This window comes from Triticum dicoccoides, chromosome 1A (genome assembly GCF_002162155.2).
Source record: "Triticum dicoccoides isolate Atlit2015 ecotype Zavitan chromosome 1A, WEW_v2.0, whole genome shotgun sequence".
NCBI lineage: Eukaryota > Viridiplantae > Streptophyta > Magnoliopsida > Poales > Poaceae > Triticum > Triticum dicoccoides.
Window position 1 is genome coordinate 31660221 of NC_041380.1, and position 14667 is coordinate 31674887.

Genomic DNA, 14667 nt, shown 5'->3' on the forward strand with positions numbered 1-14667 from the left:
CCGATCCGGACCCCCTACGCGGCTCACGTCCTGGAAGGAGACGGGCTTGTCGTGGGGCGACGAAGAAGAGGTGACCGGACTGCAAAAATGCATCCAGTCCCTGGTGAACAAGCAGCTCAAGCTTGTCAACGTAGACCAGCTCATGCTCGTCCGCTGGATCCTTCCGTGTCAAGAACGGGACTTCAGTTTGTGGGAGTTCAACCCGGCGCAGCACCGAACTCTGAGCAGGCTCTTCGACACGACGTACGAAGATGGCTGGAAGGGGCTAACCAAAGGCGCCGAGGCTCCCACATCCGCCTCCGAAGACCGCGGATTCAGCTCGCAGCGTCCTGCTGGCGAGGTAAGATATTTTCATCTTTTACAGGATGTTAAGTTTTTTCATAGTTTGACTCTATGCGGGATCTAAACTCCCTCACCTTTGACAGGATTGGCAGGTGAAGTCCGGACTGATTAACTGTCCGGCTCCCTTGCCCGAAGACCCAGCCCCTGCTCTCCTAGTGAAGCTGCTGGTTCCGGCACCTTATGTAGTGCCAGAGAAGAAGGCCAAGAAGAAGAAGGCCACGGGGACTCGAAAGAGTTCCCGGCATATGGTGGTGTCGGACTCGTCGTCCGATGAGTCCGAGATGCACTCCTCCCGTGAAGACGAGGAGGAGGAAGAAGAGACCTCTCCGCCGGACTACGCCCCCGACGCCGACGAGGACGAGGAGGAGTGGCCGGACAGGGCCAAGCGTCCGACGAAATAGGAAGTGTTCGGATACCAGAGTAACTCATGATATTCCTTTTGTTGTGCAGCTTTCCCTAATGTAGAATATAATCATGCAGCCCGCCCAAGGACGGGCTCGACGAGTCGTCGAGCGGCTCCCTGGATTCATCGGACGTGAATTTAGTTCCGCCCGTTGCCTCCCCCTGTGTTGTGGATGACGCCGAAGTGGCGTCGCGACAAGCTCCGGGGCAAGAGGAGGTGGTCCAGGAGGAGCCGCGAGGCGACCTCCCGGACTCCACGAGTAAAGGGGACAAGACCCCCCAGGGCTCCAAGTCCGTCTTTAAGCCAGACACCGCGCCGGAATCATCAAAGGTTCCGGACCGCGGTAGGCGAACTCCTGCCAAGAGGAGCAAGCCTATTGAGCCGGCGTCCACCGTCCAACCGGAGGTGCCGGACAATCTGCTGGAGGTGCTTAAGGGCGCCTCCATCGACGAGGAGCACCGTACCATCATGAGTACGGTGGTCCAGAAGGTTCGGTCCGCCAAAAGCGGACTTACTGAAGCTTGTGCTAGCCTACTAACAGGCTTCGAGGTAAGTAGAAATATGTAAAAATATTACCGCATAGACAGTAGCCCCTGATGCTCTGTTTGGCATTCGGAAAGAAAAGCCGAATAGAGGATCTATTAAATATCGTAGGAGTCTAACTAAAAAGGAGTTAATATACGTATGCAGGCTTCGCTGCTGGCCACCGCCGCACTGACTGCGGAGGTGGGTGCCCTGAAGCAGGGCCTCGAACGGACCGAGCAAGAGCTCGGCCTTGCCAAACGGCAGCTCGAGGAGAAAGAAGGTAAGAGATACCTTATAGAAAAAATGCCTATAAGAAGACGCAATTGCAAAAAATGACAGGAGTATACTGCTTATTGTAGGGGCCACAACTGAGGTGGCGACCCTCAAGCAGGCGCTGTCCGAGGCCAAGAAGAGAGCGGCCACGGAGCGCACCGAGCGGGAGAAATTTGAGGCGCAGGTCGGCGAGGTGCAGCAAGAGCTTCAGGCTCTCATGAAAAAACATGAGAGTTTGGAGCTTGACTCGAAGACGCGAGTGTCCGAGCTTGCTGCGGCCCTTAAAACTGCCAAATCTGCCAAGGCCGAAGCCCAGAAGGCCCTCAAGGAATTGGATGCGGTGAAAAAGATAGCGGCGGGTAAGGCATTCTCTATGCAAAGCAGACATATAAAAGTAAACTACTTGTTACTTACCCAAATCCGGAGCTCTCCAGGGGCATTCACAGATCTTCCCCGCAGTGTATCCGATGCCGCCGCATTCTACCGAGCCGAGGAAGGCAGCTCGACGGAGAAGGTGTTCTGGTCTCAGTACGCTGAGGCCGGACACCCTGTGCCCTTGAGCGACCAGCTAAAGCAGCTGGTCGAGCTCCGCAAGGCAGCCGAACAGGCCCTGAAGGGCTTCATAGTTCGGTTGTGGCCTGGAGAGGCCCTGCTTGGGAGCTACTTCGGACAGGTGCGGCGGCTGGTGGAGGCTTGTCCAAGGCTCGAGGTCATCAAGCACTCCATCTGCATCGAAGGTGCCCGTAGGGCCCTTGCCCGTGCAAAGGTGCACTGGGGTAAGCTGGACGGTGAGAAGCTTGTGAGGGACGAGCCGCCGCTGGGGAAGGAGCATCGCAAGCCCGAGAACTATTACAAGGATGTTTTGGCCGGTGCCCGCCTTATGGCGGATGAATGCACCAAGGATGTAATTTTTGAATGAACTTGCAAGCCCGGCTCGGGAGGGCCTCCGACCCCTACTTCCTCCCTGCGGTAATGTGGCCAAGATGCGGCCTCCCGACGCTGTCTTTGCGACATGCCGATGACCCTCAGGTATATATTCCTTCGAAACCTGCCTTGTTCTACTGCCCCAGCTCCCATCAGTGGATCCTTTTCTACTTCCATCCGCTATTCCAAAGCCACCTAGACTTCTACTAAGGCACGTGCTTTGCACGTATGTTCTGTATGATAGATACTCATATACCTTCTTTTTAGAGAGAGAAATGGGTACTCGTATCTTCAGTAGATATCATAGTGTGTTTGTTTGCATGATCTAAGGACTATTCTGAAATAAGAAGCAAATCACTTGCACAAATCAAACTGAGTTCCAAGTAAGAATTTGATTACAAGATAAAAGTTGTAGTTTTATTATATGATGTTTCCTGGGTTCCACTGATGTATAGTTCCAGAGTTGTTTGACGGTTTACATGCATGTTTATGGACTACTTTGTGCAACTAAATAAGCCATTTAGGCCTGACAGACACTCATGTCCTGTATTAGCTTGAGGTATAGCTTATGTATGACTGAAATAAAATATTACACTTTTTCTGCGAATAATAAAAATATTACATTTCTCGATGAAGCAGAATAAAACTTTAGCTAGCATCATCCATGCAATGTTATGTTATGTGAACAGTGTAAACTTTTCAGTATAGCGGCATCTAAAAAAAATCCATTTTTACAGTAATCTAAAAAAATTAGTTAGTAGTAGAGTGTTTATTTCCCAGGTGACAACGGGGAACCAAAATGTGCTAGCTATTTGCCAACTTGTCATACTTGCATGTGAGGAGGTAGCGGCAGTTTCTAGACATTTCTCAACTTTAGTAGGTGGAATCCAGATTCAACGGGGACTTCTTTATTTGTTTACTTGGAGAGCAGAGTCGGCCATGTGCACAAGGAGCGGGAGCGAATCTGGCAGCTCTTAGCCGTCAGATCATGTCATCCTTTGTTCGATGGACGGCAGTGATATGCATGAGAGGGGAAATGAACGGTGGATTTTGAGCCAATGCTTGTTTGGGCGGGAGAACCGAAGATGGAGTGGTAAATCCAATTTCAAAACTGCCGCATTATAGTAGTAGTAGATTAGAAGTAAAGCTATTTCATATAGTCGACTCAAAGCGTTGGTTCAAACAGGGAAGAAAGTGGGAAAGCTGTAGCATGAATCTAGGACTTGGTTCTAAGAGGAAACGGGGGAAAGTAGTAATATCTGTCACTGTTTAAATAACCGTATATCTTATTTGCACAAACAGGGATGTCTGTCTCCATATCGTTTCGGGATGTCTGTCTCCGTATCGTTTCTATCCGCGCAATCAAAAGCACACACCTCAATTTTAGTACAACTGCACAAAATGAGATGGCTATCCCTCGCTACCGTCTTCTAACCTCCCGTCTTCAAGGTATCCCTACATTGGTAGTAACTAAGGTAGAATGACCAACGCAATCTAAAAGAAGCTGATTCGTATGTTTTACTTCCTGATTGCAGTGCAGGGACGAGCGAAAACAACTGCATCCTAGTCCGAAATGCACTTTCTACCAGTTCATCCATGGACCAAGGACTAGCTGGCATGGCTGCACGGCGGTTTTTTGGACAGGTGCTTTGACAAGAGGCATTGTGGTCCGCTTATTTCTGCAAATAGCGGTGCTTAAATTTAGTGGAATGCACAAGCATTTCAGCTGGTCAGTACACTGCATGGTTCAGTTCAGCATTCCAGTTGATACCATAATTATAATTGGTTATTCTGGAATGGGAGAACCTAACCCTGAATGGTGGCAACAAGAAAAAAACCAGAGTGAACTCCAGAAAATTTAAGCCTGACGGGAGGCCCTTTGCTCAGAGAGAAGCCTTGCTTGCTTTTTCCTGATTTGTAAACCTTCTCACAACTTTGTCTTTTGTTGTGAACTAGTATATGTTTGTTATGTTCTATGAATCATTGAGATGTATAAAATTGCTTAACTTATGCTTTTCAAGTTTTTTATGAAGACGAGTTTAATGTGAGTGTTCCATATGAGCGCTGGACTAGCGTGTGAACGTTTGGAATTTATTACATTGTGGCCTCAATTAACTGCATGAACCACCGTAACAAGATACATAGTTGCTTATATGTCAGACAACAGATTGTTGATTGTTAGCTGGTCGATAGCCTAGTGTTGAAGCGAGCTGAGCCAATGTGCCGTGTTTTGCACAACTGCTTACAAGTGGGGTAGCACCAACAGTGTTTACAAGTACTTATGTATACGTCAGCACATGGTTCTCGAACGAGTGTTGTATTTCGTCAAAACACACACTGCTCGTATGATAAATAGTGACAACTTATGTCTTACCATGCCATATTCATGAAAAAACTAGTGAGGACGCATCTGTTTCGGCAACAATTACGATGGTTCCCACATGATTCACGGGCACACAAAAGTAGCAACAGTTCCCATAGACGGATTCAAAGAGAGTAGTAGCCCTAGAGGGGTCGATAACAGGCAAGGTTCGGATAATTAGACACAATCCAAACTACTATTAAACACTAGCTGGGGCAACTATTTCATGCCTCGATCTAATTTGGGCTGGACACAAGATGTACCTTGCCAAGAACATCATCGAGGACGTCCCGCAGCAGCTCAATCATGTGAACCTTCATGAAGACAACCTTGTGGCCTTGCCACTGATAAACTTGTTTGTGGAGGCATGCCATGTCATGTTCCTGCGTAAGCTTGACAAGAACAGTATTCCTCACAAACGAAGGAGTAGCTTTGAATTTCTCGTGCTTTAGTACACCCTTGACAACACGCCTGACAACAGTGAGGCTGGAATACAACTCTTCATTGGTATAACCGCAAATGGTTTCCAGGATCCAACAGCCTAAGAACTCTGTTTTCCCAGTGCGTATATTCAGGTCGCCCACCTCATAGCGAGTGACATGTACAACCACACAATCCTTGTCTGAATCAGGGCTCTAATTGAAACAGAAACAAATTCTGAATTATATTTCAGTATAAGAAACACAAGTTATTTAAACCACTACGTATACCATGGCATCGAAGCTAATCAAATTGTGCATTATTAATAACCATATACTTCCTTTTCTAAAAAAAATCACCACATACTTAGATGAAAAACCAAAATCGAGATCGGCAAAGAAGGAAATCACCTTGGGCAGCTCAGCAGGGGGGACACATCCTCGAAGGGGGGAAACTGCTCCTGCAGTGCCACGGGGGTTGTAACCTCAAACGGGGCGTTGACCATCTCAGTATCTGGGGTTGCCTCGGTGGTTGCCTCCATCTTCTTGGAGCTCTCTGTCTTGTGGGGATCAGCCTCCCGCGTCTGCTCCAATATCGGCAGATCTTTGCCTGGTTCTCCTTGGTCCATCATGAAACTGACGAATACTAGGAGTCCACTAAAAGGAAAACACAATCGCAATGACAATGAAACAAAAAAGAGAGTGAGGATCAGTTACTGCTTTGCAAAAGTTCTTTTTTTCCTCTAAACGAAAATATACCAACATCACGGATCCGCTTACCTTCCCTTCGTTCGGAGAGAAGAACAGTGGCAGATGCAAGTGTTGCCTTTCTTGAAGACGGTGAGGGAGAAGGGGATTCAGCAAAGAGTGAAATGATGGTTGCTTCGTCCGTCAAACTTAGACTGTGGGGAGGTGGGGTTTTGTGATACGACGGCTCGTTACTGCCGTGCTACGACCGAGGTGACTCTCCGCCTGCATACTGCCTTCTAATTTGGTGGATGGCATTTGGGCCCCCACGCTGCATAGCCCGCATGTCGGTGAACAAAAGTATAACGACATTCAGTAGAGGGAGACATTTCAATGACCTAGGAGGAGCCAGAAGCGGTAGAGTGTCTCCACTGTACTAGTAGTAATTGTTTTTCTGGGTAGCTGTAGAGTGTCTCCACTGTACTAGTAGTAATTGTTTCTCGGGTCCCAATACAAAACAGCCCATCCACACTAGTAAATAGTAAAATCAATTCAAAAACCTGGGTGCTCTTCTTCCTCCTCGCTCCCACCCACCTCACGTCAGCTCGCTCCACTCGTACCCCCAAATTCCTCACCTCACTCCTACAGAAAACCCCAGCTCCCCTTCTTCCTCACTCCTACAGAAAACCCCCAGCTCCCCTTCTTCTTCGCTCACACTACAACCAGGCTCATCATTCGTTACTCTGCTCAAATCCGTGAGTGCGATGCGACGCCCTCGAGGAAAATGGAGTCGGCTGACCCCAGCACCAAGAAGATGAGGCTCCCGCCAGTGGCGACGCCTGTTGTAGATCCCGCACCCGGCAGCGTGGGGAGAAGCGGTGACCCCGCCCCCACCGGATCCCAGGAACCCATAGAATCTCGGGTGGACCACATCAGCGATCTCCCGACACCATCCTTGGGGAGATCATCTCGCTTCTCCCCACCAAGGATTGCTGCCGCACCCAAGTCCTCTCAATTTGGTGGCGCCCTCTATGGCGCACCGTTCCCCTTAATCTTGACTGTCGTCAGCTATCTCTCTTCAATGATTTTGAAATCCCCAGAGCCATCGTCTCCTCCCACCAGGGCTCCGTTCAAAGCCTCTGCATCCCGTCACGCTACCTGAGCAAGCATACCATGCCCTGCACGATGGACGCCTGGCTAGAATCCCCTGAATTCACAGAACTACAGCTGCTTGAGTTCTACTATTCCCCTGGAAATCATATACCACATACCGAACTCCATGAACTTGTGCCCTCAGCACCGATGTCCATCTCGGGGTTTTCGTCCTCTCTCCACACCGCCACCTTTGCATAGTGCTACCTACCAGACAATCTGGTACTAAACCTTCGACTCCCATTTCTCAAGAAACTTCCACTTGTGCGGGTTCCTATATCGGAGGCCTCATTGCACAGCATCATCCACTCCAGTTGCCCTACGCTGGAGTGCTTGGTGCTTATTTTCACAGTTAGAATCGGTTGTCTCCAAATAAAGTCGCCTAACCTTGTAAGAATTGGAATTTCTTTTGACGGAAGACAACTCATCATCCAAGATGCCCCTTCACTTCAAAGGTTGATCCTTGATTCTAGTTATTCACCGTTGCAAATAACCGTCCTCTCTGCGCCTAAACTGGAGACCTTGGGTGTAATACATGATCTCTGTGCTCATTTCAATATGGTGTTTGGCTCCATAGTTCTTCAGGTACTTTATATTATCATCTACACTTGTACCCATAAGCTGCATTTTAAATTTCTGCGCATAATTTATATATTATCTTGGAGTACACATTTTGTACTAATATTATGTTCTATGCTCAATGAAGAGTTTCTCCATGGATGGCCTATCAATGGTGTTGGATTCTGTTAAGATCTTATATATCCAAATGAATATTTTTTATCTGAACAAGATTATTGGCTTGCTGCAATGCTTTCCATGTCTAGAGAAGTTGTATATAAAGGTGATAATTTCACGCACATTGGAAGCCCACATATAGTGTACTAGAATTAACCGTTCAGCTATTGCTCTTTCGACACTCTTCTTTTAGACCTTAACTGTTTTCAATCTTCATGTCTATTTAGGCAACAGGACGGGGTAAGAAAGTTATAACCAATTGGTGGATTCGTAAGCATCGGGATTTTCTCACTTCTCATGAGATTCGATTGAAGACAATAACTCTAGAACAATATGTAGCCAACCGTGCAAATGCAAGATTAGTCACATTCTTCCTACTGAATGCGAGGTTACTATTGTCCATCAGGCTTAAGTTTATCAGTAGCATGGTTTTGACGTATGGGTATGTGGAAGAGCAAAAAAAAGGAGTTTTAGGTGGGCAAAAGAGCTTCTGAACATGCCGGGCTTCTATTTACAACATATTGTGGTCATAATCCAGTAAATTTTATGACCCAGGATGTTCATTCTATGGACCTGACCGATCCATTTGACTGTGACTGCCGAAAATAGTGCTGGAGTTAGATGTTGTTACCCTTTTCAATCTGGTTTTTTTGTAAACCTGATAAACAATTAACCCTCGTGCTTTTGTATAGTTTGTAAGCTGGAGTTAGATGTTCCTGCCCTTTTCAACTCGGCTGTGATTGTCATATTTTCTTTGAAACAAGGCAAATGGCTTGCCATTCATTTAATTTAGAGTGAAATATTGTAACAAATCCAAACCAAGGGAAATAACATCACTCTCGCCGGCTGCTTGAGCTCACTGTGCATTACAGAAGCCAAGTGATTAGCCCCCACCAGCACCCACAAACTTATTTCGAACTAGCACATCAAATGGGCTGTAAATTTTCATAGGAAAGGCTGCATGACCGTGACAGATTTCGATTCTGACATTTGGGACCCGCGAGGAAATAGCCTATCCAAGGTGGTGTCGACTTACTAGCCAGTCAACAAACGATTCTGCCTACCAGCCGTTGGATTGACATCCAACATCTGTCATGTATCTTCTATCTTTTGTCTTCTTCTTCCTCCAATCGCCCAAACCAAACCACCCCGTCAGCTCCGCCTGCTCCCGCCTCCCATGGCTGGCTGCGCCTCCGCCGCCCTACCGTACGTACCCTCCAATGTTGGCCAGTCCCTCCCTCTATTCCCCCACACGTCATGTTATTCTCTGGCAACGTCAGCCCCAACACGCACCCGCGCCGGAACCAGTAAACCCTCGTACTCCCCTCCGCCTGCAACTGGATCGGCGCATCTTCAACGGCTCCTGTTCATTCTGTCCGAGGCCTCGCCTTGTGGCCTTGGTTCGCTCGCCGTGCGCGGTGCGTCGCCCTCTTGCGTTGTCAACGTCGTCAACAACCGAGAGGAACAAGGAGATGACTGTACATGGAGAGGATGACAGTAGGGACCCACCAGCGTCATGGAAGTACGCAAGCAAGTGCCTCTATAGTACAAGCGCAAAAATATGGTTCCTCCTAATTGGTTGGACATCTGGGGCTCACGCCATTGTCAACGTAGTCAATAAACGAGAGAATTACACTACGAGCGGCTGACACCAGGGACCCAGCAAGCCGCGCGTTTTTTTAGGAACAAGCAGTTGTTATTTATACTAGTTTTAGCGACGGATCACGGTAACAACGGGGCTGTGCGGGGGTTGTGGCCTATCTAGCCAGGGTTTTATTTATGTTTACCCCATCATGAGCCCAGTTGTGTTTTTTTCTTGCTGAAAATGGCTAGCCAGTTCTATTTTTTAAAGAAATACCCAAACAAGGCCTACTTGCTTTATCGGCCCTGCTGGGCTGCAAATCTTTTAAGACGAGGAGAGTTTCATTCGGTTTGCCGAGAAATGGGATGTACATTTTTAAAACACATCAAACCTGGAATTAGTTTCATTTTTTTTCATTACAAGATCTTAAATTCCATTGATTTTTATGCGTGGACAATTATTTGGATTTTATATTTATATAAATTATTTTTCAAAATAGTTTGAATGTGAATCGATATTTCTGGATTAAAAACAGTTGACCGCACGGAAATATGCAAAATTTCGTATACTTTTTAACCGTGGCCACAATATGGGGTGTGATGCTAACAAAAAGAAGATGGGCTCCAAAGAAATTCTTACGAATTAGCAAATGGGCTGTACATTATTAGAAATAATGGCAGATGGGCTGTATGTTGTTTTCCACAGATTTGAGGCTGACTTGTGCGCCTACTACAGGTTGACGCGTATGCTTTCATAAAAAAAAGGTTGACACACACGGAACGCCCTGTCAACTTAGTCAACACACGAGAGCAGTGACTGTTGGATGTCCATCCAACGACTGTCGTGCTTCTTCAATCTCTGCTCTTCATGCTCAAGCCGCTCAAACAAGCGCCGGCGGGACTGCCTGCTCCCTCCTCCCGCGGCCGGCTATGCTGACGCGCAGGCCTCACGGCCCCACCGTACTCCCATAGCTGGCCTAGCCATCCCTCTACTCACCCACACCTGCTGTTATGCTCTGGCGATGGCAGACGAACCAGTAAACCCTTGTACTCCTTCGTGTCGAAAACAACTGCCAAGTATTCCCTGGCTCCGTGTCGTTCCCTTCCTAGGCCTCGCCGTCGTCCACCGCCCTGGTGCTCTCGGCGCGGCCTGGTCAACGTGGTCAATGAACGACATCCATCGGAACTGGACTGTACGTGGAGAGGCTGACAGCTGGGTCCATGGCTGCACGCAAGGAAATGCATCCTTATTACGCGCAAAATAATGATTCCTTCACCTGACAGCTAGGACCCACAGGAAGGGCCTCTGTTTTTCGTGAAAAAAACGTTCCCCCGCTGACAGGTCGGACCCACCAGCTATATCTTCACACGCAAGGAAGTGCCTCCTTATTACGCCCAAAAAAATGAATACTGCCCTGCTAGCTGGGACCCACCATATTGTTGGGCTGACTTGTGGGCCTACTAAGTTGACAGGGACGGAGAGCTTTGTCAACTTAGTCAATACTCTAGTGACCGTATGATTTCCATCCAACGGCCATAGTGCTTCTTCAACCTTTGGTCTTCTTGCTCCAGCTGCCCAAAGCAGCGCCGGTCGTGCCGCCTGCTCCTGCCTCCCGTGGCCGGCTGTGCTACCGCGGAGGCCTCACCGCCCCCATACTACTCCCACCACTGGCCAGGCCATCCCTCCACTCACCCACACCCCCTGTTATTCTGCGGCGACGGCAGCCTCACACTGCAGCCGAACCACTGAACACTCGTACTCCTCTCCGCGTGGGCATCCACTGCCGCGTCTTGCACGGCTCCGCGTCATCCCCTTCCTAGGCCTCGCCGTCGTCCACCACCGTGGTGCTCTCGGCGCGGCGTGGTCAATGTGGTCAATGACCGACTTCCATCGGAAGAGTGCTGTACGTGGAGAGGCTGATAGCTGGGTCCACGGCAGCCGTAAGGAAGTGCCTCCTTATTACACGGATAATAATTATTCCTCCACCTGACAGCGGGACCCACCGAACGGGCCACCAGTATTTTTCGAAAAAATCATTTCCCCCGACTGCCGGGACCCACCGGACGGGCCACCGTATTTCGCGAAAAAAAACGTTCCTCCCGCTGTCAGCTCGGACCCACCGAAAGTGCCTCCTTATTACGCACAAAAAAAAGAATACTCGCCCGGCTAGCTGGGACCCACCTTGCTGGGAGGCTAACTTGCGGGCCTACTAAGTTGACGGGGACGAAGGGCTTTGTCAACTTAGTCAATATGAACGATTCTAGATCTAGTGACCGTACGATGTCCATCCAACGGCCGTAGTGCTTCTTCAACCTCTGGTCTTCTTGCTCCAGTTGCCCAAAGCAGCGCTGGTCGTGTCGCATGCTCCTACCTCCCATGGCCGGCTGTGCTGCCGCCGAGGCCTCGCCGCCCCCTACTATTCCCACCACTGGCCATGCCCTGCGGCGACGGCAGCCTCACACCGCAGCCGAATCAGTGAACCCTCGTAGTCCTCTCCGCGCGGGCTTCCACTGCCGCGTCATCCCCTTCCTAGGCCTCGCCGTCGTCCACCGCCGTGGTGCTCTCCGCGTGGCGTGGTCAATGTGGTCAAGGAACAACTTCCATTGGAAGAGTACTGTACGTGGAGAGGCTGACAGCTGGGTCCACGACCACAGCCCAGTTTTTTTGTGATTTGCCAAGTAAGTCGCTTTGTCAGGCCTGTTGGGCTGCAATTCTTTCAAGACGGGGAGAGCTTTCATTCGGCTGGCCGAGAAAATGGCCCATCAGTAATGAGAAATGGGTTGTACATTTTTAAAACACATCAAACCGGCAATTAGTTTCAAATATCTTTTTTTTCATTTCAAGATTTTAAATTACATTAATTTTTATGCGTGGAGAATTTGTTGGATTTTATATTGATATACATTTATTTTTAAAATCAGTTTGAATGTGAGTCGAAATTTCGGGATTAAAAACAGTTCGGACCGCACCGAAATATGCAAAATTTCGTATAGTTTTTTAATAGTTGCCACAATATGGGCTGTAATTCTAACAAAAAGAATACGGGCTCCAAAAAAACCTTAAGAATTACCAAATGGGCTGTAAATTATTAGAAATAATGGCAGATGGGATGTATGCTGTTTTCCACAGATTTGAGGCTTTCCTGGAAAAAAGGTTGACGCACAAGCACTGACTATTGGATGTCCATCCAACGGCCGTCGTGCTTCTTTCAATCTCTGCTCTTCCTGCTCCAGCCGCTCAAACAAGTGCCGGAGGGACTGCCTGCTCCCTCCTCATCGCGGCCGGCTGTGCTGCCGCGCAGGCCTCAACGCCCGACCATACTCCCATCGCTGGCCTAGCCATCCCTCTACTCACCCACACCTGATGTTATTCTCCGGCGAGGGCAGACGAACCAGTAAACCCTCGTACAGTCGTACTCCCCTCCGCGTGGGAAACAACTGTCGAGTCTTCCCTGCCTCCGTCTCTTCCCCTTCCTAGGCCTCGCCGTCGTCCACCGCCCTGGTTCTCTCGGCGCGGCCTGGTCAACGTGGTCAACGACCGACATGCATCTGAAGTGGACTTTACGTGGAGAGGCCGACAGCTGGGTCCACGGCCGCACGCAAGGAAATGCCTCCTTATTATGCGCAAAATAATGATTCCTCCACCTGGCATCGGGGACCCACCGAAAGGGCCTCTGTATTTCGCGAAAAAAACGTTACATCCGCTGACAGCTCGGACCCACCAGCTATATCTTCGCACGCAAGGAAGTGCCTCCTTATTACGCACACAAAAAATGAATACTCCCCCTGTTAGCTAGGACCCAGTATAGTGGCAGGCTGACTTGTGGGCCTACTAAGTTGACGGGGATGGAGGGCTTTGTCAACTTAGTCAATATGCACGATTCTAGCTCCAATGATCGTACAATGTCCATCCAACGGCTGTAGTGTTTCTTCAACCTCTGGTCTTCTTGCTCCAGCCGCCCAAACCAGCGCCGGTCGTGCCTCGTGCTCCTTCCTCCCGTGGCCGGCTGCGATGCGGCGGAGGCCTTACCGCCCCCTACTACTCCCACCACTGGCCAGGCCATCCCTCTACTCACCCACACCCCATGTTATTCTGCGGCGACGGCAGCCTCACACCGCAGCGAACCAGTGAACCCTGGTACTCCTCTACGCGTGGGCATCCACTGCCGCGTCTTCCCCGGCTCCGCGTCGTCCCCTTCCTAGGCCTCGCCGTCGTCCACCGCCCTAGTGCTCTCGGTGCGGCGTGGTCAACGTGGTCAAGGAACGGCTTCCATCGGACGTGGACTGTACGTGGAGAGGCTGACAGCTGGGTCCACGGCCGCAGCAAGGAAGTGCCTCCTTATTACATGCAAAATAATCATTCATTCACCTGACAGCGGGACCCACCGGACGGGCCACCGTATTTCGCCCCATGACTGTTGGGACCCACCAGCTACATCTTTGCAGGCAAGGAAGTGCCTGACAGTCGGGACCCACCTGGTCGAAGCGTACGTAGCATTGTCATTCTGGTCGCGAACGTGTACGTACATACTGGTCGATGTAGAGGCGCGCACGTGTCGTAGTAGAGGCGCGCATGTAGCATGTACACGTACGTACAGCGGCTAGGGTGGAAGAAATAAAATACGGCCACGTATGTGTATATACGGGCGGGGTCTCGAACACCTACTCGCGCATACGTACGGCCAGAGCTCGTGTACATGGCAGGGTCGGAACGGAGAAACAACGTCGTTGTCGTGTTCATGGGGAGGCAACGGAATGCGTTGTGTTCATGGGGAGGCAACGGAATGCATCGTGTTCATCGGGAGGGCTTGGACGGAACATGCGATGGAAACAAGGCCTGACGTACTGCAGAACGGAGGAAACGGCCTTGTGTTCGACCGGCCACGTCCGAAACGGGATCCTGTTCATCGGGAGGGGTCTGGTGTACCGCAAAACAGAGGAAATGGACCTCCTACGGTCGAAACGGGGGTCTTGTTGATCGGGAGGGGTGTGGCGTACCGCAAAACGGGACTCCACGGGATACTGTTCATCTCCACCGTCGACCCCCTCCAGCCTCCACGAGCTACTGTTCATCCACCGTCGACCTCCTCCAGCCTCCACCTGCGACTGTTCATCCACGGGCTCCTGTTCATCCAGCCTCCACCTTGCGCTACTCCACCGGCTACTGTTCAACCACCCCTCCACCGTCTACTGTTCAACCAGCCCTCCACACCACGGGGTCCTATTCAACCACCCCTCCACGGTCACCCCTCCACCGTCTACTA